The sequence below is a fragment of the Somniosus microcephalus genome, chromosome 28, assembly GCF_052327205.1.
Source record: "Somniosus microcephalus isolate GS21.2 chromosome 28, FLI_Smic_1.0, whole genome shotgun sequence".
In the NCBI taxonomy this organism is placed as follows: Eukaryota; Metazoa; Chordata; class Chondrichthyes; order Squaliformes; family Somniosidae; genus Somniosus; species Somniosus microcephalus.
This window is the reverse complement of record NC_141014.1, coordinates 2534449-2559306: the sequence shown is the minus strand read 5'-3', so window position 1 is coordinate 2559306 and position 24858 is coordinate 2534449. Positions and strand designations below refer to the sequence as shown.

At 49.4% G+C, this 24858-nt stretch overlaps 1 protein-coding gene across 1 annotated transcript in view; it reads right to left on the bottom strand.

Annotated features, from left to right (window-relative positions):
* The window catches only part of LOC147098720 (SUN domain-containing protein 2-like), a 183175-nt gene extending 161360 nt beyond the window's left edge, over positions 1 to 21815 (bottom strand). Inside the window, exon 1 of the mRNA XM_085969410.1 lies at positions 21726 to 21815. The gene's annotated coding sequence lies outside the window, so the exon portion shown is untranslated. The remainder of the gene's footprint in view (positions 1 to 21725) is intronic.
* Positions 21816 to 24858: the final 3043 nt, after the last annotated feature.

Below are 24858 nucleotides of genomic sequence, written 5' to 3'. Positions count from 1 at the left end.
AGTGACTGAACTGAAAGCCTATCTAGGGCTCCTGAATTATTATAACCGGTTTCTTCCAAACTTATCGATGCTGCTGGCACCCCTGCACAAACTGCTGAGAAAGGAGGAGCCATGGCGTTGGGGGCCAGAGCAAGCGAAAACGTTTCAGCAGTCAAAGGAGCTACTTCAGTCCAGCAGGGTGTTGGTGCATTATGACGAGAAGAAGGAGCCGATAATGTCCTGCGACGCACCACCCTATGGAGTGGGGGCAGTGTTGGCCCACCGCATGCCAGATGGAGCAGAAAGGCCCATCGGGTTTGTTTCACGCACGCTCACAGCTGCGGAAAAGAACTATTCACAGCTTGATAAAGAGGGGTTGGCCATTATATTTGGAGTAAAGAAATTCCATAAGTACATATATGGGAGGAAGTTTGTAATCAGTACTGACCACAAGCCTCTTATTAGCTTACTGAATGAGATGAAAGCGGTGCCTCAAATGGCATCACAGAGAATAATGAGATGGGCAGTAATACTAAGAGCCTATGAATATGTGATCACGTACAGAGCCGGCAAGGAAAACGGGAACGCGGATGCTCTCAGCCGCCTGCCCCTCTCAAAATCTCCTCGCAGTACTTCCCCTGAGGAGCACGTCCTGATGCTGGATCAGGAGATCAGTCCCCTGATGACTTCAGCGCAAATCCAGGGCTGGACAGCCAAGGACCCCGTTCTGTCAAGGGTCCGTGAGTATGTGTTGAAAGGCTGGCCAGATCACCGTGAGGGACCGGAGTTCGCGCCGTACAGACAGAGACAGCACGAGCTCAGTGTCCAAGATGGATGTGTGCTATGGGGAGCACGCATCATAGTCCCAGAGCGGGGACGCTCTACTTTGATGGAACAGTTGCATCAATCGCACCCAGGAATGACTAGGATGAAAGGACTGGCTAGGAGCTACCTGTGGTGGCCTAACTTGGATGCTGAAATTGAGTCAAAGGTAAACTCATGCACTATATGTCAGGAACAGAGGAAAGCACCTGCCGGGGCACCACTCCATCCCTGGGAGTGGCCCAGCAAACCCTGGAGGAGAATTCACATAGACTATGCGGGACCTTTTAGGGGCAAAATGTTTTTGGTGCTGGTAAACGCTCACTCAAAGTGGATTGACGTTTATCCAGTGAGCTCTGCAACGACTGATGCCACACTGAATTGTCTCAGGAACAGCTTCAGCACGCATGGTATTCCAGAAATGATTGTATCCGACAATGCACAGTGTTTTGTTAGTGAAGGGAGCAAAGAATTCATGGTAAGGAATGGAATCACACATGTCACCTCGGCTCCATATCACCCAGCCTCAAATGGGTTAGCCGAGCGAGCAGTGCAGACTTTTAAGGAGCTCATGAGGAAGAGCTCAGGTGACACCCTGGAGACCAAGCTCAATAGAGCTTTGTTTAGTTATCGTATAACACCCCAAGCTACCACGGGGCTTTCTCCGGCTGAGTTGATGATGGGGAGAAAGTTGCGGTGCACGTTAGACCTGATACACCCAGATCTCAAAAGCAAGGTTGAGACAAAACAAACAAACCAAAAAGCGTACCATGACAAACATACTAAAGCTCGCCATTTCGCCATAGGGGACTCTGTGTACACCCGGAACTTCGGTTATGGACCTAAATGGATACCAGGACTAATCCAGGACATTACAGGACCTGTGTCATACTCCGTGTTACTAGGGGATGGTCAAGGGATTCGTCGGCATGTGGATCAGCTTTTCAGTCGGCAGCAGGGGGAACTGCCTCAGATGGAACAAAGGGCAGTAGAGGAGGCTGTTCCAGGACCCAGCACGGCTTATAAGGTGCCAGTGGACACTGGTACTGCCAGGCCACAGCGGGACAGAGTAAAACCAACATCAGAGACTACTCCAATCTCAAGTGCGAATGAATCTGAGAATCCACCACAAGTGGAATTAAGACGTTCACAAAGGATTCGCAAGCAACCAGAAAGACTTATACAAACCTGTTAAATTAGTCAGGGGTTAACCATGGTTAGAGCATACTGGTTAGTTAAAACGTAGTACCTAGTAAGGGTTATTGTTTAAGAATTGCATACGGCAATCTTAAGGGGGGAGGAGTGTAGTAACCTGGGAGGTTATGAGTAACCTGATCCACCAGGTGGTGCTGTGGCAATTGCTCTCCTGAGTTAAGTCTGATCTGTACTGTTGTACTCTTTGTTTATGCTGCCTCATGGCAGCAGCTTTTATGTGCAAGAGTTGATTAAACCATGTTATGAAGTTAACCTGTGTCTGTCTCCATCTATGGCCCGCTCAAGATACCACAAATTACATAGAATGGGAGATCAGGTGATGTGTTGCTGCTGCAATATGTGGGAGCTGGTGAACACCATTGATGCTCACGGTGATCACATTTGCAGTAAGTGTTGGCTGCTTGAGGAACTCCGGCTCCGTGTTGAAGAGCTGGAGTCCAAGCTTCAAACACTGAGACACATCAGGGAGGGGGAGGGTTACCTGGACTCTGTGTATCACGAGGTATTCACACCAATTAGATTAATTAATTCAGATGTAGTCCGTGGTCAGGGTCAGGATGGTGTGACTAGAAGTGAGGCAGGTACGGGGATCCAGGAGGTAGTGTTGGAGGAGCCGCAGCCCTTGCACTTGTCCAACAGGTTTGAGGCTCTTACTCCCTGTGAGGATGGGAACAGGGACTGCGGGGAGGATGAGCAACCTGACCACAGCACCGTGGAGCAGGGGGCCATTCAAGTGGGGGGAGTTAAAAGAAATGTTGTAGTGGTAGGGGATAGTATCGTTAGGGGGATAGATAAGAGTTCTTTGCAGCCGAGAGCGAGAGTCCCGAAGGCTGTGTTGCCTGCCCGGTGCCAGGGTTAAGGACATCTCCTCTGGACTGGAGAGAAACCTGGAGTGGGAGGGGGAGGATCCAGTTGTCGTGGTCCATGTTGGTACCAACGACATAGATAGGACAAGGAAGGAGGTTCTGCTGAGGGAGTTTAAGCAGCTAGGGGCCAAATTAAAAAGCAGAACCACAAGGGTAATAATCTCTGGATTATTACCTGAGCCACGAGCGAATTTGGCTAGGACAAATAAAATTAGAGAGTTAAATGCGTGGCTCAAAGACTAGTGTGGGAGAAATGGGTTTTGCTTCCTGGGACACTGGCACCAGTACTGGGGCAGGAGGGAGCTGTTCCGTTGGGATGGGCTTCACTTGGCCAGTGCTGGGACTAGAGTCCTGGCGGATCATATAGCTAGGGCTGTAGAGAGGGCTTTAAACTAACGAGTGGGGGGGAGGTTCCTAGAGAGCAAATAATAAAAATGACAACAGAGAAGGTCATAGACTTAGGTAGCAGTGGGGAAATTAAAAACCAGAGCGTGTCAGGAAGGGGCAGAAGGTATGGAGTAAAAGGTAAAGTAATAAAAAGGGCAAAAGCAGGAACTAAGTGTCACAAAACATATTTGAAAGTTCTCTATCTGAATGCACGTAGCATTCGTAACAAAATAGACGAGTTAATGGCACAAATAACTACATATGGGTATGATCTTGTGGCCATTACAGAAACATGGCTGCAGGGTGACAATGCCTGGGAATTAAACATACCAGGTTATTTAACGATCAGGAAGGACAGGCAGGAAGGAAGGGGAGGTGGGGTGGCTATGTTAATAAAGGAAGGAATCACTGTAATACAGAGAAATGATATTGGGTCAAAAGATCAGGATAATGAAACAGTTTGGGTGGAGATAAGGAATAATAAGGGGAAAAAAACACTAGTGGGCGTAGTCTATAGGCCTCCGAACAGTGGCAACCCTGTTGGACGGAGTATCAATCAGGAAATAGTTGAGGCTTGTAATAAGGGAACATCTATAATTATGGGGGATTTTAACTATCATATTAATTGGACAAATCAAATTGGGCAGGGCTGCCTTGAGGATGAGTTCATTGAGTGTATTAGGGATGGGTTTCACAGAAATCACAGAAACCCCACAGTGCAGATAGAGGCCATTTCGGCCCATCGAGCCTGCACCGACACATATCCCACCCGATCCCCGTAACCCCTGCACCAACACATATCCCACCCTATCCCCGTAACCCCACGTATTTAATCCCCCTAACACTAAGGGTCAATTTATCATAGCCAATCAACCTAACCTGCACATCTTTGGACTGTGGGAGGAAACCGGAGCACCCGGAGGAAACCCACGCAAACACGGGGAGAATGTGCAAACTCCACACAGACAGTCGCCCGAGGCCAGATTCGAACCCGGGTCTCTGGCGCTGTGAGACAACAGTGCTAACCACTATGCCACCGTTTCTTGAGTAGTATGTAACTGAACTGACCAGGGGGCAAGCAACCTTAGATCTGGTCCTTTGTAACGAGACAGGATTAATTAAAAATGTCCTAGTAAAGGATCCCCTTGGAATGAGTAACCATAACATGGTTGAATTCCATATTCAATTAGAGGGTGAGAAGGTTGGATCTCAAACAAGCGTGCTAAGCTTGAATAAAGGAGACTATGAAGGTATGAGAGTGGAATTGAGTAGAGTGGATTGGGAAAATAGATTAAAGGGTAAGACGATACATGATCAGTGGTGTACATTTAAGGAGTTATTTTACAACTTCCAAAAAAAATATATTCCACTGAGAAGAAAAGGGTGTAAAAGAAAAGACAGCCATCCGTGGCTAAGTAAAGAAATTAAGGATAGTATTCGACTAAAAACAAGGGCATATAAGGTAGCCAAATCTAGTGGGAGGATAGAGGATTGGGAAAACTTTAAAAGACAGCAAAAAATAACAAAAAGATTGATTAAGAAAGGGAAGATAGATTATGAAAGTAAATTAGCAAAAAATATAAAAACAGATAGTAAGAGTTTTTATCTATATATATAAAAGAGCTCTTCTGTCTGTCCCGATGTCTGTCTGTCTGTCTGTTTGTCTGTCTGTCCGTTCTCTACACGTTTGAAAGTTACAGAGCGTACCGACGCGCGCGTCGCCTCAAAAGAAAGCTTGCGATTCCGGACCGGTCATAGGCATATTTACGTTTCGGCCGCACAAAAATCCCGCCCGCGGTATCCGAAAAACGTTCAGCCTTCCGCTCATTAGCATCTCATTAGCGACCGTGTGACGTCGAGGTCGACCAATCGGACGGCGGGTTCCTTCCTACAGTTGAGTGTCGAGTGACTCGACGATTGACCAATCCTATGCTTCAGTGACCTGACCGGTCGACCAATCGGTGCGTGTGTGGGCGGGCCTTTTCCTTCTGAACCGAGGTGAGTGGCAGCCATCTTGATTTTTCACGATTTTTTCCCCACACTTTCAGTGTGTTAGGGAAGTAAGGTAAATATTTGAATTATGTGTTAGGGAATTAATTAACAATTTATTTGAGTTTTATATTGTGTTTAGCAACCCCCCCCCCTCCTCCTCACCCTCGCGCAGGGGGGACTCGGGGCCTGAAGCTCAAAAAATTTCCCTCTCTCTCTCTCCTTCTCCTCTTCCCTCTCTCTCCTTCTCCTCTTCCCTCTCTCCTCTTCCCTCTCTCTCCTTCTCCTCTTCCCTCTCTGTCTCTCTCTACTTCCCCCTCTCAGGTTTCGCGCTGTCGCGGACGGAGTGCGGGCTGGCCGCCCGAAGTTTCCCGCTCGCTAACGGCCGCCAAGCTGCCCTTGCCTGCTCACTGCGGGCCGCCTCGCGCCACCCGCACTGACCGCGCATGCGCCGCCCGCACTGACCGCGCATGCGCCGCCCGCACTGACCGCGCATGCGCCGCCTGCACTGACCGCGCATGCGCCGCCCGCCCGCAGCGGCCATCCATCAGCCGCGCGATACGCGGGGGACCTCAGCTCCGGTCCGTCCCGGCCTCAGAACCCGACCGCGCCTTAAGCGCTAGGCCCCGCATGGCCGCTATCACAACGGCACCAGACCTCAGGCGCTAGGCAGGGGGAGGGGCCGGACAGAGGGACAGAGGGGAGTGGGGGAGCGGGGGAGGGGAGGGGAGGGTGTGGGGGAGGGTAGGTGTGGGGGTGGGGGAGGGGAGGGAGGGAGGGAGGGAGACAGGGGAGGGAGAGAGGGGAGGGAGAGGAGGGGAGGGGAGGGAGAGAGGGGAGGGGAGGGAGGGATAGGACAGGGAGAGGACATGACAGGGAGAGGGGGGACACACAGAGGCAGGGAGACCAAGCGCCCCAAAATTGCCCTCGCAACACGGGGCTCCCCAGCTAGTAGTTATATAAAAAGAAAAAGTGTGGCTAAAGTAAATGTTGGTCCCTTAGAGGATGAGACCAGGAAATTAATGGTGGGAAATATGGAGATGGCAAAAACACTGAATGAATATTTTACATCAGTCTTTACAGTAGAAGACACTAAGAATATCCTAACACTGGACAAACAGGGGGCTAAAGGGGGGGAGGAGCTAAACACGATCAAAATCACTAAGGAAGTGGTACTCGGTAAAATAATGGGACTCAAGGCGGATAAATCACCTGGACCTGATGGCTTACATCCTAGGGTCTTGAGGGAAGTGGCGGTAGGGATTGTGGATGCATTGGTAATAATTTTCCAAAACTCCCTGGACTCGGCAAAGGTCCCGGCAGACTGGAAAACTGCTAATGTAACACCCTTATTTAAAAAGGGCAGTAGACAGAAGGCTGGAAACTATAGACCGGTTAGCCTAACATCTGTGGTAGGTAAAATGTTGGAGTCCATTATTAAGGAGACAGTAACAGGACATTTGGATAATCATAATTTAATAGGACAAAGTCAGCATGGTTTTATGAAGGGGAAGTCATGTTTGACAAATTTGCTGGAGTTCTTTGAGGAAGTAACGTATAGGGTGGATAAAGGGGAACCAGTGGACGTAGTGTATTTAGACTTCCAAAAGGCATTTGACAAGGTACCACACAAAAGATTATTGCTTAAGATAAAAAATCACGGGATTGGGGGTAATATTCTGGCATGGATAGAGGATTGGCTATCTAACAGAAGGCAGAGAGTTGGGATAAATGGTTCATTCTCAGACTGGCAATCAGTAACTAGTGGTGTTCCGCAGGGGTCAGTGCTGGGTCCCCAACTCTTTACAATCTATATTAACGATTTGGAGGAGGGGACCGAGTGTAACATATCAAAGTTTGCAGATGATACTAAGATGGGAGGGAAAGTAGTGAGTGAGGAGGACATAAAAAACCTGCAAGGGGACATCGGCAGGCTAAGTAAGTGGGCAGAGATTTGGCAGATGGAATACAATACTGGAAAGTGTGAGGTTATGCACTTTGGCAGGAAAAATCGTAGAGCAAGTTATTATCTTAATGGCAAGAAACTGGAAAGTACTGAAGTACAAAGGGATCTGGGGGTCCTGGTGCACGGAACTCAAAAGGTTAGTATGCAGGTGCAGCAAGTGATTAAGAAGGCCAATGGAATGTTGGCTTTCATTGCTAGGGGGATAGAATATAAAAATAGGGAGGTATTGCTTCAGTTGTACAAGGTATTGGTGAGACCGCACCTGGAATACTGCGTACAGTTTTGGTGTCCATACTTAAGAAGGGACATACTTGCTCTCGAGTCAGTACAAAGAAGGTTCACTCGGTTAATCCCGGGGATGAGGGGATGGACATATGAGGAGAGGTTGAGTAGATTGGGACTCTACTTATTGGAGTTCAGAAGAATGAGAGGCGATCTTATTGAAACATATAAGATTGTGAAGGGGTTGGATCGGGTGGATGCGGGGAAGATGTTCCCGATGATGGGTGAAACTAGAACTAGGGGGCATAGTCTTAGAATAAGGGGCTGCTCTTTCAAAACTGAGATGAGGAGGAACTACTTCACTCAGAGGGTGGTAGGTCCATGGAATATGCTGCCCCAAAAAGCTGTAGAAGCTACATCATTACATAAATTTAAAACAGAAATAGACAGTTTCCTGGAAGTAAAGGGAATTAAGGGTTACGGGGAGCGGGCAGGAATTTGGGCATGAGTCTAGGTTCGGATCGGTCATGGCCCTATGGGTAGCGGAGCGAGCCCAGGGGCCGTGTAGCCTGATCCTGCTCCTGTTTCATGTGTCTAATTCTGTTAGATTCAGGAGATGGTTCTGTGATAGTGGATTGGCGGTTAGGATCAGATCAGCCATGATCTTATTGAATGGCGGAGCAGGCTCGAGGGGCCGATTGGCCTACTCCTGCTCCTATTTCTTATGTTCTTATGTTCTTATGTTCTTATGTGAGGCAGCGAGCAGCACCGTGAGACACCGTGAGGCAGAGAGCATCACCGTGAGGCAGCGAGCAGCACCATGAGACAGAGAGCAGCACCGTGAGACAGAGCGGGACAGATAGCGACTCCGTGAGACACCGTGAGACAGAGAGCGACACCGTGAGGCAGCGAGCAGCACCGTGAGACAGAGAGCAGCACCAAGAGACTGAGAGCAGCACCGAGAGACTGAGAGCAGCACCGAGAGTCTGAGAGTAGCACCGTGAGACAGAGAGCATCACCGTGAGACAGAGAGCAGCACCGAGTGACAGAGAGCAGCACCGTGAGACAGAGAGTGATGCCATGAGACAGAGAGTGACACCGTGAGACAGAGAGTGATGCCATGAGACAGAGAGTGACACCGTGAGACAGAGAGTAGCACCGTGAGACAGAGAGGGACAGAGAGCGACACCGGGCGACACCGTGAGGCAGAGAGCAGCACCGTGAGACAGAGAGCAACACCGTGAGACAGAGAGTGACACCATGAGACAGAGAGCAGCACCGTGAGACACCGTGAGACAGAGAGCAACACCGTGAGGCAGAGAGCGACACCGTGAGGCAGAGAGCGACACCGTGAGACACCGTGAGGCAGAGAGCAACACCGTGAGACATCGTGAGGCAGAGAGCAGCACCGTGAGACACCGTGAGGCAGAGAGCGACACCGTAAGACAGAGAGCAGCACCGTGAGACACTGTGAGGCAGAGAGCAGCACCGTGAGACAGAGAGCAGCACCGTGAGACAGAGCGGGACAGAGAGCAACACCGTGAGACACCGTGAGGCAGAGAGTGATGCCATGAGACAGAGAGCGACACCGTGAGACAGAGAGCAACACTGTGAGGCAGTGAGCAGCACCGTGAGACAGAGAGTGATGCCATGAGACAGAGAGCAGCACCGTGAGACAGAGAGGGACAGAGAGCAACACCGCGAGACACTGTGAGGCAGAGAGCAGCACCGTGAGGCAGAGAGCGACACCGTGAGACACCGTGAGGCAGAGAGCAACACCGTGAGACAGAGAGCGACACTGTGAGACAGCGTGAGGTAGAGAGCAGCACCGTGAGATACTGTTAGACAGAGAGCAGCACCGTGAGATACCGTGAGGCAGAGAGCAGCACCGTGAGACACCGTGAGGCAGAGAGCAGCACCGTGAGACACCGTGAGGCGGAGAGCAGCACCGTGAGATACCGTGAGGCAGAGAGCAGCACCGTGAGACACCGTGAGACAGAGAGCAGCACTGTGAGACACCGTGAGGCAGAGAGCAGCACCGTGAGATACCGTGAGGCAGAGAGCAGCACCGTGAGACACCGTGAGACAGAGAGCAGCACTGTGAGACACCGTGAGGCAGAGAGCAGCACCGTGAGATACCGTGAGGCAGAGAGCAGCACTGTGAGATACTGTGAGGCAGAGAGCAGCACCGAGAGACACCGTGAGGCAGAGAGCAACACCATGAGGTAGAGAGCAGCACCGTGAGATACCGTGAGGCAGAGAGCAACACCGTGAGGCAGAGAGCAGCACCGTGAGACACCGTGAGGCAGAGAGCAACACCGTGAGGCAGAGAGCAGCACCGTGAGATACCGTGAGGCAGAGAGCAGCACCGTGAGACACCGTGAGGCAGAGAGCAGCACCGTGAGACACCGTGAGGCAGAGAGCAGCACCGTGAGACACCGTGAGGCAGAGAGCAACACCGTGAGACAGAGAGCAGCACCATGAGATACCGTGAGGCAGAGAGCAACACCGTGAGGCAGAGAGCAGCACCGTGAGACACCGTGAGGCAGAGAGCAGCACCGTGAGATACCGTGAGGCAGAGAGCAGCACCGTGAGATACCGTGAGGCAGAGAGCAACACCATGAGACATCGGGAGACAGAGAGTGACACCATGAGACATTGTGAGACAGAGAGTGACACCGTGAGACATCGTGAGACAGAGAGTGACACCATGAGACATCGTGAGAGAGAGAGCGACACCGTGAGGCAGAGAGCAGCACCGTGAGACACCGTGAGGCAGAGAGCAGCACCGTGAGACACCATGAGACAGAGAGCAACATCGTGAGACAGAGAGCAGCACCGAGAGACAGAGAGCAGTGTTAGATCCGTGTATCTTAATGTTGTGTCCTTCAATAATCAGACTGCAGGGAACGATTCAACAGGCGTTTACTGAATGAGGGTTACTCTAGAACTAACTGTACAGATCACTATTCAGGGTTTATATACAGGTGTGGTAACTGCCGGTACTACAGTATACAGGAGCTGTAAAAAGTAGTTCTCCCTTTAAAGGTACATACATTACAATTCCTCCCCTTTTAGATTGACAGTACCATAACACTCATTTAACAATTAAATATCAAACTAATTACAATTAACACTTTCAACATGCAACATTAGCTGAAAATAGTCTATTTATAAATTCAGTCTTTGGGGAGGCTTCCTGATCCTTTCTGGATAGCGCCTTTCCCGAGTGTCTTGCTCTTGGTGCGGAGGCGATTCTGGCCCCTTGTCGTCGGTTGGTTCATCAGCTTCCGATGCTACTGTTTCTGGGGTAGATGCAACCTGTACGTCGGGTTCATCACCAGGTACGTATGGGCGAGGCATGGGGTTGACTTGTTCCTGTGACTCTAGGATCTGGTCAGCATGGCGTCTCACGGTGCTCTCCCCAACGTCCACTGTGTACATTAGTGGGCCCTGCCGTGTGCATATCGTTCCTGGCTGCCATTTTTCTGTTCGGTCGTCGCGGGCCAAGACTGGTTGCCCTACATTGAAGCTCCTTGTTGGCTTCTCATGGGTGTGCTGGAATTGCTTACTCTCAACATCTCTTCGTACGTTTGGCAAATCCAGGCGAGATCTTAACCTTCGGTTAAAGAACATCATGGCTGGGGCCTGGTTGGTGACTGCATGTGTCGCATTCCGGTAGGCGAACAGGAAATTGTCCACCTTGTGCTGCAGCGGAATGTTGTCATTGTACATAGCCTTTATTGCCTTCTTAAAGGTTTGTACGAACCTCTCAGCCACTCCATTTGTGGCTGGATGATACGGGGCGGATGTGTAATGCCTTACCCCATTCCTTTTCATAAATCTTTGAATCTCTTCGGACACAAACTGTGGTCCGTTATCAGAGCAAATCTGCTCTGGCAAGCCGTTCCTGGCAAAAATGGTCCGTAGGACTGCAATAGTTTTCTCCGTGGTGATGGAGGACATTTTGATCACCTCAGGCCAATTCGAGTGCGCATCCACGGCTATTAAAAACATTGAGTCCATGAATGGACCAGCAAAATCAATATGCACCCGTTGCCATGGAGATGAGGGCCACTCCCATGGGTGTAGAGGGGCATGTGGTGGTGCATTTTGAACCTTCTGGCATCCTGAGCAGCTCTTTGTCAGGTCCTCGATTTGCTGATCGATCCCCGGCCACCACACATAAGCCCTAGCAAGGCTTTTCATTTTCACCCCTCCCAGATGACCTTCGTGAAGCTCATTGAGCACTCTCTCCCTTAACTTGGGTGGAATTACCACTCGGGATCCACACATCAAGGTCCCCTGGCATACTGACAGCTGTTCTCTTCTGGATGAGAATGCTGGCAACAGTGAGTCGCCATGTGCTGGCCATCCCTTCACCGCCAAATCATATACCCGAGACAGTGTGGGGTCATTTCGGGTCTCCTTCTCTATACCAGCGTTAGTTACTGGCAAGCATTCAATTATAGTCGAATGAAATACTTCGACAGGATCCACTGCTGGTGCTTCCTCCGCAGTAGGCAGTGGCAGGCGTGATAGCCCATCAGTGTTTCCATGCTGTTTCTTGCCCTTATACTCGATTTCATATTGGTGCGCCCCTAGAAAAAGGGACCATCTTTGTAGCCGTTGCGCAGTCATCACCGGAACGCCCTTCTTTGGATTAAAGATGGAGACAAGTGGTTGGTGGTCAGTCAGCAAGGTGAACTTCTGCCCGTGCAGATAGTGATTGAACTTTTTCACTCCCCACACTAGGCTGAGGGCCTCCCTGTCAATCTGGGCGTAGTTACGCTCGGCTGAGGTTAGTGATCGTGACACAAAGGCTATTGGCCTCTCTGAGCCGTCCGAGAATTTGTGCGACAGCACCGCTCCAATGCCGTAGGGTGACGCATCACATGCCAGTAGGGTGTTCAGTGGGTGTAGTATTGTAGACAAATTCGGCAAGAACTTATGGTAGTAGTTTACCAGCCCGAGGAACGACCTCAGTTGTGACACATTTTCCGGTGCTGGAGCCTTGACTACTGCCTCAATCTTCTCTGGGGACTTATATAACCCCTCTTTATCGATAATGTGGCCACAATACGAGATCTGTTTTCTAAAAACTCGCATTTGGGGCGGTTAGCTCGGAGCCCATATTCCTGCAATCTAGTGAGCACCTGCTCCAGGTTGGCAAGGTGATGACTGTCATTTTCGCCCGTGACCAGGATGTCGTCCAAATAACACTGGGTCCCTGGGATCCCTTGCAGGACTTGTTCCATTGCCCTCTGCCAAATAGCCGGAGCTGATGCTACCCCGAGTACCAGCCGATTGTATTGGTAGAGACCTTTATGGGTGTTGATTGTGAGGTATTTTTTGATGCTTCTTCTACCTCCATTTGCAGATACGCCTGGGCCAGATCAATCTTAGTGAAGCGTTTCCCTCCAGATAGCGAGGCGAAAATATCTTCAATCCGCGGAAGTGGATATTGTACGGTGTGAAGGAACGGGTTCACTGTTACCTTAAAGTCCCCACAGATGCGAACCTTCCTTGGTTCCCCAGGCGTGCTGCTCAATGACTTTTTCATCACAGGGACGATGGGTGTAGCCCACTCGCTCCAGTCTACCTTGGACAGTACACCTGAACGTTCCAGACTCTCCAGCTCTGCTTCGACGGCTGGGCGGATCGCTTAAGGTACCGGTCTGGCCTTAAAAAATTTTGGGCTTGCGTTTTCTTCAATTTTAATCATCGCTGTCATGGCTTTCAGTGTTCCGAGTCCTTGCTGGAACACTTCTTTCGCGTCAGTTAGGATCTTTGACAGTCGCCCAGGTGTGACGTCGTCATCCTTTTTGTCAGCCACAGTCAGTGCCTGTATGGAATGCCAATCCAGCTGTATCTTCCGGATCCATTCACGTCCTAGTAGTGGTGGTCCTCCATCTGGCAATACATATAGGTCCATTTTTGGTGTTTCCTTGCCGTTATATAGAACGTTCACCCTTATTTTTCCTTTGGGGTAGACTTTTTGCCCCGTGTACGTCTTCAAGACAATCTTTGTATCTCTCAAGGGTATATGTGAGAATAGCTGCTTGTAGTCCCTTCGGTTTATGACTGTTAGGGCTGATCCTGTGTCCAATTCCATTTTCACTTGGACTCCTACTATCTTGAGCGTGACCCAGATAGTTTGGTGATCCTCCGTTTTGATCACATTATGTAGTTTCAGACAACCCAGCTCCTTGCTTCCGGAGTCTGTATCACTCTTCTGTTCGTCTGAACTACTCTCCGTCACCTTATGTACCTTCTTGTACTTCTCCTGTGGAGATTTCTTGCTGCTGGTTTTCTTTCCCGACCTGCAGACTCGTGCTATGTGTCCTACTTTCTCATACTGTCTGCACACTTTGTCCTTGAACCAGCAATCATTATGGTCATGTGTTGTTCTGCCGCAGTGATAGCACTTCACTGTTCCGTATGACATTTCATTTGTGCCATATTCTTGCGGTCTCCGTTGTATCTCTGTAGCGCCCCGTGCTGCTGCTTCGTGTGATACTGCAATGCTGAAAGCCTTGTCCAGCGTAAGATCCTTTTCTGATAGAAGCCGTTTCTTAGTTCCTTCACTTTGAAGCCCACACACAAACTTGTCCCTTAAAGTATCTGCTAGTCCCGTTCCAAACTGGCAGTGTTTCGATAGCTTGCGCAGTTCTGTTAAATACTCAGCATTACTTTCATCTTTATGCTGGTTCCTTTTGTGAAACTTAAATCTTTCTGCTATCAGCAGCGGTGTGGGGTTTAAGTGGTCCTGTAGGATTGACATTATGTTTTCAAAATCCTTTTCTACTGACTTCTCTGGGGTTACTAGGTTTCGTAGTAAGCCATACGTTTTTGCACCCATTGAATTCAACAATACCAGCGCTTTCTTGTCATCTGGCACTTCATTCGCCTTGCAGTATACTTCTATGCGTTCGACATATGTCGTCCAATCTTCGACTTCATTGTCGAACGCTGTGATACTGCCACTCTTCGGCATTTTTGGGTGTGGTTAGTGTGGCTTAAAATGGCGTCTCCCACGCTTTCCTTTCTTCCCCGCTGCGGCTTAAAATGGCGTCTCCCGCGCTTTCCTTTCTTCCCCGCTGCGGCTTAAAATGGCATCTCCCGCGCTGCTGCCAACGCCGCTCTCGGCGGTCCTCGCGGCAAATGGCAGCGCCTCGCGTTTTCCTGCGCGCCTCTCTCCCCTGTTGACGCTGCTCGGCCCTTGAACACCGGCTGCGCTCTGCTCTCTCTCGTCTCTCTCCCCCATTGACGCTGCTCGGCCCTTGAACACCGGCTGCGCTCTGCTCTCTCTCGTCTCTCTCCCCTGTTGACGCTGCTCGGCCCTTGAACACCGGCTGCGCTCTGCTCTCTCTCGTCTCTCTCCCCCGTCGACGCTGCTCGGCTTTTTTCTGTGCCGCTCGGCCGGGCTCTAGCCCGTCGCTGTCCGGGAAGGGTCTGCGCAGTACCTGTTGCCAGCCCGTTTCGCTGGACCACCATGACTGGAAAGCCAAGCCTGGCTCTCGACAGCCTCCCCTGCGATGCTCAAATCTCCACTGGATGACTGGGCGGTTGCCCGTGGTCGACGCCCGTGCTTCTGGACTTGACCTTCTTCCACTGTTCTCCAGGAGCGAATCCCTGGGAGGTGATGCAGAGTTGCAGGTAGGTTCGAACTTGCTCGTCGCCAATGTTAGATCCGTGTACCTTAATGTTGTGTCCTTCAATAATCAGACAACAGATTGCAGGGAACGATTCAACAGGTGTTTACTGAATGAGTGTTACTCTAGAACTAACTGTACAGATCACTACTCAGGGTTTATATACAGGTGTGGTCACTGCTGGTACTATAGTATACAGGAGCTGTAAAAAGTAGTTCTCCCCTTAAAGGTACATACATTACAAGCAGCACCGTGAGACAGAGAGCAGCACCGAGAGACACCGTGAGACAGAGAGCAGCACCGTGAGACACCGTGAGACAGAGAGCAGCACCGTGAGACACCGTGAGACAGAGAGCAGCACCGTGAGACACCGTGAGACAGCGAGCAGCACCGTGAGACACCGTGAGACAGAGAGCAGCACCGTGAGACACCGTGAGACAGAGAGCAGCACCGAGAGACACCGTGAGACAGAGAGCAGCACCGTGAGACACCGTGAGACAGCGAGCAGCACCGTGAGACAACGTGAGACAGAGAGCAGCACCGTGAGACACCGTGAGACAGAGAGCAGCACCGTGAGACACCATGAGACAGAGAGCAGCACCGTGAGACACCGTGAGACAGAGAGCAGCACCGAGAGACAGAGCAGCACCCTGAGACACCGTGAGACAGAAAGCAGCACCGAGAGACAGAGAGCAGCACCGTGAGACACCGTGAGACAGAGAGCAGCACCGAGAGACAGAGAGCAGCACCGAAAGACAGAGAGCAGCACCGTGAGACACTGTGAGACAGAGAGCAGCACCGTGAGACACCGTGAGACAGAGAGCAGCACCGTGAGACACCGTGAGACAGAGAGCAGCACCGTGAGACACCGTGAGACAGAGAGCAGCACCGTGAGACACCGTGAGACGGAGAGCAGCACCGAGAGACAGAGAGCAGCACCGTGAGACACCATGAGACAGAGAGCAGCACCGAGAGACAGAGAGCAGCACCGTGAGACACCGTGAGACAGAGAGCAGCACCGTGAGACACCGTGAGACAGAGAGCAGCACCGTGAGACACCGTGAGACAGAGAGCAGCACCGAGAGACACCGTGAGACAGAGAGCAGCACCGTGTGACACCGTGAGACAGAGAGCAGCACCGTGAGACACCGAGAGACAGAGAGCAACACCGTGGGACAGAGAGCAGCACCGAGAGACACCGTGAGACAGAGAGCAGCACCGTGAGACACCGTGAGACAGAGAGCTGCACCGTGAGACACCGTGAGACAGAGAGCAGCACCGTGAGACACCGTGAGACAGAGAGCAGCACTGTGAGACACCATGAGACAGAGAGCAGCACCGTGAGACACCGTGAGACAGAGAGCAGCACCGAGAGACACCGTGAGACAGAGAGCAGCACCGTGAGACACCGTGAGGCAGAGAGCAGCACCGTGAGACACCGTGAGACAGAGAGCTGCACCGTGAGACACCGTGAGACAGAGAGCAGCACCGTGAGACACCGTGAGACAGAGAGCTGCACCGTGAGACAGAGAGTAGCACCGTGAGACACCGTGAGACAGAGAGCAGCACCGTGAGACACCGTGAGACAGAGAGCAGCACCGTGAGACACAGTGAGACAGAGAGCAGCACCGTGAGACACCGTGAGACAGAGAGCAGCACCGTGAGACACCGTGAGACAGAGAGCAGCACCGTGAGACACCGTGAGACAGAGAGCAGCACCGAGAGACACCGTGAGACAGAGAGCTGCACCGTGAGACACCGTGAGACAGAGAGCAGCACCGAGAGACACCGTGAGACAGAGAGCAGCACCGTGAGACACCGTGAGACAGAGAGCTGCACCGTGAGACACTGTGAGACAGAGAGCAGCACCGAGAGACACCGTGAGACAGAGAGCTGCACCGTGAGACACCGTGAGAGAGAGAGCTGCACCGTGAGACACCGTGAGACAGAGAGCTGCACCGTGAGACACCGTGAGACAGAGAGTTGCGCCGTGAGACACCGTGAGACAGAATCACAGAATTCGGCCCATTGTGCTGCACGGGCTCTTTGAAAGAGCTACCCAATTAATCCCACTCCCCTGCTCTTTCCCCATAGCCCTGCAATTTTTCCCCTTCAAGTGTATATCCAATTCCCTTTTGAAAGTTATTATAGAATCTGCGCATTCCAGATCACAACAAATGTTTCCTCTTGTCGCCTCTGGCTCTTTTGCCAATGATCTTAAATCTGTTTCCCTTCTTCCACTGGAAACAATTTCCACAACAACCACAACAACTTGCATTTATATAGCACCTTTAACATAGTAAAACGTCCCACGGTGCTTCACAGGAGCGTTATCAAACAAAATTTGACACCAAGCAACATAAAGAGATATTAGGACAGATGAACAAAAGCTTGGTCAAAGAGGTAGGTTTTAAGGACTGCCGTAAAGGAGGAAAGAGAGGTAATGGAGCGGAGAGGTTGAGGGAGAGAATTCCAGAGCTTAGGGCCCAGGCAGCTGAAGCCATGGCCACTAATGGTGGAGCAATTAAAATCGGGGAAGTGCAAGAGGCCAGAATGGAGGAGTGCACAGATCTCGGAGAGTTGTAGGGCTGGAGGAGGTTACAGAGAAAGGGAGGGGTGACGCCATGGAGGTATTTGAAAACAAGGATGAGAATTTTAAAATTGAAGCCTTGCCGGACCGGGAGCCAATGTAGGCCAGCGAGCACAGGGGTTGCTGTAAAACGACTACTGGGCCCTCGGTTTGAGTATAAAACAAGGCTTTAATCAATTGTTTCACAACCATGAGATTCCAGTTACATCACTAGTTCCTGGTTACAGAAACATCCTGAGCAAGCTGGGCCCACGCCCGAGTATTTATACTCCTTGGACGGCGCCACCAGCTGGCCGCCCAGTGTTACTTCATGAGTCATGATAAGATTCATGACAGGCTGATGGGTGAATGGGATTGGTTTGAGTTAGGATATGGGCAGCAGAGTTTTGGGTGAGCTCAAGTTTATGGAGCTCCTTATTTACTCTATCAAAATCCTTCATGATTTTGAACATCTAGATAAAATTTCCCCTTAGCCTTCTCTGCTCTAGGGAGAACAACCCCAGCTTCTCTTCAACCTGAAACATTAACTGCCTCACCTGCTGAGTATTTACAGCATTTTCTGTTTTTTTCCCAGCTTCTCTAGTCTCTGCACACAACTGAAGTCCCACATTCCTGGTACCAATCTAGTCCAGAGAAGTGTGAGGTAATGCATTTGGGGAGGGCTAACAAGGAAAGGGAATACACATTAAATGGTAGGACACTGAGAAGTGTAGAGGAACAAAGGGACCTTGGAGTGCATGTCCACAGAACCCTGAAGGTAGCAGGACAGGTACTCAAGGTGGTTAAGAAGGCATACGGAATACTTGCCTTTATTAGCCGAGGCATAGAATGCAAGAGCAGGGGGGTTATACTTGAACTGTATAAAACACTAGTTAGGCCTCAGCTAGAGTACTGCGTGCAGTTCTGGTCACCACATTACAGGAAGGATGTGATTGCACTAGAGAGGGTACAGAGGAGATTTACAAGGATGTTGCCTAGACTGGAGAACTTTAGCTACGAGGAAAGATTGGATAGGCTGGGGTTGTTTTTTTTGGAACAGAAGAGGCTTATTGAGGTGTATAAAATTATGAGGGGCCTGGATAGAGTGGATAGAAAGGACCTATTTCTCTCAGCAGAGGGGTCAACAACCAAGGGGCACAGATTTAAAGTAATCGGTGGAAGGTTTAGTGGGGATTTGAGGGGAAATTTCTTCACCCAGAGGGTGGTGGGGGTCTGGAACTCACTGCCTGAAAGGGTGGTAGAGGCAGGAACCCTAACCACTTTTAAAAAGTACTTGGATGTGCCCTTGGGATGCTGTAACCTGCAGGGCTACGGACCAAGAGCTGGGAAGTGGGATTAGGCTGGAAAGCTCGTTGTTGGCCGGCGCGGACACGATGGGCCGAAATGGCCTCCTTCCGTGCTGTAACTTTCTATGATTCTATGATAAATCTCCTCTGCACCCTCTCTCAGGCCTTGACATTCCTTCCTAAAGTGTGGTGCCCAAAATTAAACACAATACTCTAGCTGAGGCCTAACCAGTATTTTATAAAGGTTTAGCACAACTTCCTTGCTTGTGCACTCTATTCCTAAAGCCAAGAATCCCAAATTCTTTTTTAACAGCCTTCGCAACTTGTCTTGCCACCTTCAATGATTAGTGTACCTACACCCCCAGGTCCCTCTGTTCCGGCACCCCCTTTAAAATTGTGCCATTTAGTTTATATTGCCTCTCCCCATTCTTCCTACCAAAATGTATCACTTTACACTTCTCTGCATTAAATTTCATCTGCCATGTGTCTGCCCATTTCACCAGTCTGTCTCTGTCCTCCTGAAGTCTGTTACTATCCTCCTCATTGTTTACTACATTTTTGTGTTTTGTGTCATCTGCAAAGTCCAGGTCATTAATATATATCAAAAAGAGCAGTGGTCCTACTACTGAGCCCTGGGGAACACCATTGTATCATTCCCTCCAGTCTAAAAACCAACCATTCATCACCACTCTGCATCTTGTCCCTTAGCCAATTTTGTACCCACGCTGCCACTGTCCCTTTAATCCCATGGGCTTTAATTTTGCTAACAAGTCTATTGTGTGGTACTTCTATTAAACACCTTTTGAAAGTCCATATACACAACATCAGGCAGTGCATTCCAAATCCTAACCACTCGTTGAGTAAAAAAAGTTATCCCTCATGTCGCCCCTGGTTCTTTTGCCAAACACCTTAAATCTGTGCCCTCTGGTTATCGATCCTTCAGCCATCGGATACAGTTTCTCTCTATTTTCTGTTTTCTATGACAGGGTAGATGCAGGGAGGATGTTTCCCCTCGCTGGGGAGTCTAGAACCAGGAGTCACAATCTCTCAATAAGGGGTTGGTGAATCTTTGGAATTCTCTCCCCCAGAGGGCTGTGGAGGCTCAGTCGTTGAGTATATTCAAGACAGAGCTCGATAGATTGTTGAATATTAAGGGAATCAAGGGAAATGGGGATAGTGCAGGAAAGTGGAGTTGAGGTCGATGATTAGCCATGATCTTACTGAATGGCGAAGTAGGCTCGAGGGGCTGAATGTCCTACTCCTGCTCCTATTTCTTATGTTCTATCCCTTAGCCAATGATGTATCCGTGCTGCTACTGTCCCTTTTATCCCAGGGACTTCAATTTTGCTAACAAGGCTAATATGTGGCACTTTATCAAATGCATTTTGAAAGTCCATATACACAACATCAACTGCACTGCCCTCATCCACCGTCTTTGTTACCTCATCAAAAAACTCAATCAAGTTAGTCAAACATGATTTGCCCTTAACAAATCTGTGCTGGCTCTCCTTTATTAGTCCACGCTTATCCAAATGGCTGATCATTTTCTCCCGGATAATTGTTTCTAAAAGCTCCCCCACCACCGACGTTAAACTGACTGGTCTGTAGTTGCTGGGTTTATCCTTCTCCCCTTTTTTGAACAATGATGCAACATTTGCAATCCTCCAGTCCTTTGGCACCACCTCTGTATCTAAGGAAGATTGGAAGATTGTGGCCGGCACCTCCGCAATTTCTACCCTTACTTCCCTCAGAAACCGAGGATGCCTCCCATCCGGACCTAGTGACTTATCCACTTTAAGTACTGCCAGCCTTTCTGGTAGCTCCTTTTTATCTATTTTTAGCTCATCCAGTATCTCAGCAACCTCCTCGTTTACCATAGCTTTGGCAAAGTCCTCTTCCTTGGTAAACACTGATGCAAAGTACTCATTTAGTACCTCAGCCATGCCTTCTGCCTCCACCAATAGATCTCCATTTTGGTCCCGCCGCTCCTCTGACAACCCTTTTACTGTTAATATGCCTATAGAAGACCTTTGGATTCCCTTTTATGTTAGCTGCCAATCTATTCTCATACTGTCTCTTTGCCCCTCTTATTTCCTTTTCCCTCTTCTCCTCTGTACTTTTTATATTCAGCCTGATTCTCCCATGTATTAACAAGCTGACATCTATCATATGCCCCCTTTTCTGCTTCATCCTACCCTCTAACTCCTTCGTCATCCAGGGAGCTCTGGCTTTGGTTGCCCTCCCTTTCCCCCTTGTGGGAATGTACCTAAACTGAATCCGAACCATCTCCTCTTTAAAGTTGCTCTATTACATTAATGCCTGCCAGTCTTTGACCCCAATTTACCCGGGCCAGATCCCTCCTTAATTCATTGAAATTATCCCTCTTCTGGTTAAGTATTTTATTCTAGATTGCTCCTTGTCCTTCTTCATAACTAATCTAAACTTTACAATACTATGATCACTATTCCCGAGATGCTCCCTGACTGTGACATTCTCCACTTTACCCACTTCATCCCCAGGACTAGATCCAGCAATGCCTCCTTCCTCGTTGGGCAGGAAAAATACTGATCAAGAAAATTCTCCTGAACACACTTCAGAAATTCCTCCACCTCTCTCCCCTAACACAATCTGTCAAGTTATGGGCAAAAATTTGTAAAACTGGTCAGGAATGTTTAGTATTTGGAAATTAATCAGTAAAATTTAAACCAAAGAATCTGAGATATTGTGTATTTGCTCAGTTTCTGGTACCTGTTGTTGTGAGTCCCTCGTTAGCCTGTGTTTAGCTCATTCCCAGGTATCTATAATTCCATCTGTGGTTTGACCAACGTTTCTGTTCATATCTGTAGCAACAGTGGAAATACAAATGGCGCAGTCACAGCTGACATCACAGTGGCAAAGTGACAGCACAAAGCAGCTCGCTCAACCTCCTTATGCTGCAAAAGCACTCATTAAAATAAAAAAAAACCCGGCCATCGTACAAGTGCTGGAAGTAGAATATGTTATGGCCGGAATGAATGTGTCATTTAACCTGCGAGTTACCCAGCAAGCTTCAGGGCATAACTATTGTTAAGTCTGTGTGTCCCAGTTATGCTTATTATAAATCACTGGACACAGACCACAAGAATAACTTTAACAGGTCTTTACTATTCGGAGGTCAGGGCTGAACTGCCCAGCAAATCCCTACACAACACTCATATACCGGTGTGGTCACCACCGGTATTACAGTATACAGCAGCCAAGAGAAAGTAGTACATCTCTTAAGGTAGTTCTCTTAAGGTGGAACAGGTTACATACACCATAACTATTATTTATCCTTCAGGTTGGGCCCTCTGTGCAGGCTGACTGCTTAAGCCCAATAAATGTCCAAAGATCACACGATCTTCTCACATACCTGTTCTTCACCTCACATCCCAAGGGTACAATAAGAATATTGCAGAAGGAATCTGAAGAGTTAGGATATAAGGTAAAGAGTAAGTCCTGAAGAGCATCAATCTCACGATTAGTATATATAATATATATATAATGGTAGTCAAAGGTAGGGTGGAAGTATTGATCAGAGATACTGTTACAGCACTAGAAAGGGATGATGTACTTGAGGGTTCAAAAACAGAACCTATTTGCTTAGAATTAACTTTCTTGATCAGTGTGTTTCCAGCCCAACAAGGAAGGAAGCAGCGCTGGATCTAGTTCTGGGGAATGAAGTGGGGCAAGTGGAGTGTGTTTCAGTGGGGGAGCATTTGGGAAACAGCGATCACAATATAATTAGGTTTAGAGTAGTTATGGAAAAGGACAAGGAGCAATCAAACATACTGAAGGAGGGCTAATTTCAGTGAGTTGAAAATGGATTTGGCCAGGTGGATTGGAATCAAAGATTGGCAGGTAAAACAGTAAATGAGCAATGGGGGGCCTTCAAAGAAGAGATAGTTCGGGTGCAGACCAGACACATTCATTATTTTGAACACCTTTGTCAAATCTCCCCTTAACCTTCCCTGCTCTAAGGAGATCAACCCCACCTTCACCAGTCTCTCCACATAACTGACATTCCTCATCCCTGGTACAATTCTAGTAAATCTCTTCTGTACTCTCTCCAAGGGCTTGATATCCTTCCTAAAGCGTGGTTCCTAGAATCGGCCACAATACTCCAGCTGGGGCCTAACCAGTGATATATAAAAGGTTTAGCATAACTTTCTTGTTTTTATACTCTATGCCTCTATTAATAAAGCCTAGGATCCCATATACTTTTGAACAGCCTTCTCAAACATGTCCTGCCATCTTCAAAGATTTGTGTATGTACACTCCCAGGTCTCTGTTCCTGCACCCGTTTAAAATTGTACCATTTAGTTTATATTGCCTCTCCTCATTCTTCCTACCAAAATGTATCACTTCACATTACTCTGCATTAACTTTAACCTGCCATGTGTCTGCCCATTTCACCAGTCTGTCTATGTCCTCCTGAAGTCTGTTACTATCCTCCTCACTGTTTAATACATTTCAGGGTTTTGTGTCATCTGCAAACTTTGAAATTATGCCCAGTATACCCAAATCCAGGTCATTAGTATATAGGACTTTCACAAGGTGGCAGGAGAAGTTGAGAAAGTAGTTAGAAAAGCATATGGGATTCTTGGCTTCATTGATAGAGGAATAGAGTACAAAAGTAATGAAGTTAGGCTAAACTGTTATAAAACACTGGTTAGGCCTCAGCTAGAGTATTGTGTTCAGTTCTGGGCACCACACTTTAGGAAGGATGTCAAGGCCTTAGAGAAGATGCAGGCCTAGAAATTGAGTTTTGGCTTAGCCAGGGCTTTAGCGCTGGAAGTTAGTGCCGGCGCTAAGTCCCCCTGCGCGCGCCAAAAATTCAGCAGGGCCGCGCCCAAACGGCTGCCGGCGCTACTGAAGGGTCTTTGCGGCGGTAAATCAGCGCTAACTGCCGTTTCGCGCCGCAATTCCGGCGCTGCGGCACCCGATGCGGTGCGGCAGGCTCGGGAAGTGCAGGCCTCCTCCTTCCCTTAAGGAGGAGCTGCCTGCACCCGGCCGCGGCCCGCGAAAATCTTTTTAAAAATGAGCCCGGCACCTCGGACAAGTGCCGGGCTTGCTTCTGTTCCGGGGGGGGGGGGGGGGAAGTCCGAGGAGGGAGCTGCGGCCAGGCGGCCGGCGGGAAAGCGGCCGGCCGCCGCGGGGCCTTTAATGCGCCGGCGCAAAGACTTGTAAGACTCTGTTGCCAGAGTCTTAGTTGCGGCTGTCACGGGCGAGGCGGCCGCAACTGAATTTCGGCGCTGGGGCCCGTCGGCATGGCAACCGGGACGCTGCGCACACCGATGACGTCATCGGTGCCGGCACAGCGCTACCGGTCTACCGCGGCGGAAGGGCCCCAGGCAATTTCGGCGCCGGCGCCAAATGCAGCGCTAGGCCCTCTAGCGCCGCAAAATCGGTGCTAAGGGCACTCAATTTCTAGGCCGCAGAGGAGATTTACTAGAATGGTACCAGGGATGAGGAGTTCAGTTATATGGAGAGACTGGAGAAGCTGGGGTTGTTCGCCTTAGAGCAGAGAAGGTTAAGGGGAGATTTGATAGAGGTGTTCAAACTCATGAAGGGTTTTTAATATAGTAAATTGGAGAGGGTGCGGAATTCCTAAAATGCAACTTTTTTAGCCAGTATGTAGCAAGCCCAACAAGGAAGTGGGCAGTTCTGGACTTAGTTTTAGGGAATGAAGCTGGGCAGGTAGAAGGCGTATCAGTGGGGGAGCATTTTGGTGCTAGTGACCATAATTCTGTTAGATTTAAGGTAGTTATGGAAAAGGACAAGGATAGACCAGGAATAAAAATTCTAAATTGGGGAAAAGCAAATTTTGCTAAGCTCAGATGGGATTTAGCCATAGTGGACT